A 3,373-nucleotide genomic window follows, 5' to 3' on the forward strand; every position below is an offset into this window, starting at 1 on the left:
GACACAGACAAGCCCCCCTCAAATGCAATGCAAGCGCGAGATACAAGTAAAGCATTCATTCAAACAATACATTCATGAGTCGAGGGATTGTTTGATTAACGTGCAATAAGACAAAAGGGTCCCAAAAAATGAAAAAATGCAATGCCTAATATCCACATGCTATGCATAGAAAGGGTAGAAAAAGGAAACGAATGGTTAAGTCAAAATGCTTGGACCCACTTAGGAATTCCCCAGTGGAGTCGCCAACTGTCGCGCCCCACTTTTTGAATGATGTGAAATGTGGTGTGTGTGAACGTGTGATAGTGAAAATAAAAAGGCCATGGGACTTTAGAATGCGACGATTTTGGCCAAACAAAGTTCAAAAGGGTTTCTTGAAAAATGGAGTCGCCACTTGGTATAGAGTTAGGGTGTACCAAGTCACCCAAAAATGATTTTTGTTTTTGAATGAAAAAAGTAAATAAACCCTTTTAGAGAACTTTTGGGTCTACGTAACCAAAAGAGGGATCGGGGGTCACATTTGACGAAGGGGAAGGCAAGGATAAAAATCCAAGGCACCCCTTCGACCTAGCCAAGGCTAGTTGCGTGACTTAAACCAATTTTTCCTAATTTTTCTACCCAAGGTATGCATCGCGTGTTTGGATATGTCTATATGAATGCAAAAACCTAGACCTAGGGGGACATGGGGGAAATTTCTCTTCAAAGGTTGAGTGATGCCAATCACATTAATTGTGAAGCCCAACAATGATCCTTTTGGAGAGGTCACACCTAAACCTAAATGACGTGAAAAAATGAGTGGATGAATGCATGCCATGAAAAATGTGCGTTTGTGTGAAAAAGTAATAAAAACAATAGTGTGAGTGGAAGTGTACAAAGAAAATGTCCTTGAATGTATAAAATATACTCCAAGTGCTAGTGGGCAAAATGCATGTATGCAATTTAAAGAAAAGTGCGAAAGTGTCGGTGTGCAAATGAAGATGAAAGTACTCGTGTGCGAGTGAAGATAAAAGTGTTCGTGTGCAAGTGAAGATAAAAGTGTTCGTGTGCAAGTGAAGATAAAAAAGTGTTCGTGTGCAAGTGAAAGTGATAAAAAGGTGCATGTGTGCAAATGAGACAAAAGTGAAAGTGTGATGATAGAGTGGATTGAGAATGCATGAGCCTAGGGAATTCATGCATATTGGGTACGGGGAGACCTAAATCGTGACTCAATTTGCCCTTTTATAGAGAGGATACAAGCGTGCTAAGGCTTTAGGAAAAGCCACACTCGTCTATATCCCATATTTAAGGGGACTTCCAAGCAAATGAACCCTATAACTAGTATGAGATGCAAAAAATCCTAAAATGAGGGGAAAAGAGGTTCGAGGAGCATGCCAGATGATAAAACTAAGGAAAAATGCATGATATGTAGTGAACAGGCAAATAATGTACTAATGAAAAACAAAGGAAAAATCCTATTGGGTCTAGCGTTGGGCTAGCCCTTTCTATGAATTCCTAATGAAATAATGAGCCACGACTAGCATTGGACTAGTGTGGTGACGTACATTCATCCATTCCATTCATTCATGGTTAAGAAAGCAAGTAGACATGCCAAAACACTCGTAAACACGTAACACGTAACACTTAGCATGCTCGACTAGATGCAAGAGCCTAATAAAGCAATTAAACATGTAGCAACAAAAGCAAGCCACCAAGGGGAAGGGGAAGTGGACCAGATGCTCTCCGAGCCCTATCTATTACAAGCCAAGAGGTGTACACATACCCCATAAAAGCATAAAGGGGAAGGGGAAATGGACCAGATGCTCTCCGAGCCCTATCCATTACAAGCCAAGAGGTGTACACATACCCCATAAAACTTAAATAAAAGTAAAAAGTAAGTAAATGCATGCAAGGAGGTAAGGAAAGCGAAGTAGACAGGCATATTCACATAACACATAAGATCACATAGGAGAGACAAAAAGGGATAAAAGAAGTGGTACCTCCCTTGAGTTGGAGCTCTAACGTAGTGGAGTTACTAATGTACCCTCCAAAATAATAAGAGGGTCAAGGTACCAATTTATTTGGGAAAAATTAAAGGAAATAAGCAATCACAAGCTCACTTGGTCATAAAGCCCCTAAAATCATGAATTAAGTGCAATTGAAACGAAGCATGGTAGTCAATTGAAACAAACAAGCAATGAATTGCAAAAATTAAAACTACTAAGGATTAAATTGATGAAATCATTCAATTGACTGGGCCATAGTGAAGAAGAAAGGAACTTGGGGGATCAAATTGCAGTTTGTAGCAATTATTTCATGCATGCACGAAGGCTGAAGCAGTTTTTCTTCATTTTTCTTTTTGCTGGTTTCGGCCAAAGCTTCCTATGGGCTTAAGCATACAACAATCCTTAGGCAGCCAATATCAATCCTCAAACCCAAAAGAAACAACGAGATCAGCAACTAAAATCCATCAGTAATCATCTCATCAACAATTAATGAACATCCTAACATCAAACAACCATTGAAAACCCAAGCAAAGAGAAAAATGAGGACAAACGGAAATGCATTTTGCATCTGATGAAACCAGTGGGGATTTTACCAGGAGCACAAGAAAGTTTTCAATCACATCACTCAAACCATCAAACATCAAACCCTTTCTAATCCTTGTGAGCAATATTAAGCCACTAAAAACCAGTTTGCAAAACATGAAAAGCAAACGAAAATTAAGACAAACAGAGAAAGAAAAGAAAAAGCTCTAAACTCCGGATTCATTCACAAGTTTCTGGGTTCCTTTATCAAACATTTAAATCATGCCAACCAACCTCTAAGCTAAAGAAAGCTTGCAATTTACTCCATTTAACACCAAAACCTAACATTAGAATTGCACCAACACAAAAACAGCAACCGGGGAAACATCAAGACAGCAAATCATGATGAAAAATCAAGGAACTAAACCAGCCGCAAAAACGCCACAGGATTCATGCCTTTTGGATTTGGATTCTCATGGAAACAGTGTTAAAGAAAGAAAGGGAGAAGCAAGGGTTACCTCAGAATGTTTGTGGCATCGAACCAATGTGAAATCTCCAAGAAATGGCGTGCTGACTCTTGAAATGAAGCAAAAGGAACTTTGCCGCAAAAATTCTGCGATGATGAACTTTGGGTCCTGATTTGGGAGGGCTATGGATGTTGCTTTAGGGAGATTCCTAAATGAAGTTCTGGTTTTACTTGCCAAGATGGTGCAGAAATCAAGAGTTCTTCCATAAAGCTAAGAGCTTTTCAGAAATTGGTCACGAAATCAAGCTGGTTCGTCAGCCGAGTGATGAATTTTTCTCTTTTTTGCTAGCAGCCATCCTTTCTTGCTTTCTTCAGCCGTGGAAAACTCTCAAGCTCTCATTTTTCC

Source organism: Coffea eugenioides, unplaced genomic scaffold (genome assembly GCF_003713205.1).
Source record: "Coffea eugenioides isolate CCC68of unplaced genomic scaffold, Ceug_1.0 ScVebR1_883;HRSCAF=1637, whole genome shotgun sequence".
NCBI classification, from domain to species: Eukaryota; Viridiplantae; Streptophyta; class Magnoliopsida; order Gentianales; family Rubiaceae; genus Coffea; species Coffea eugenioides.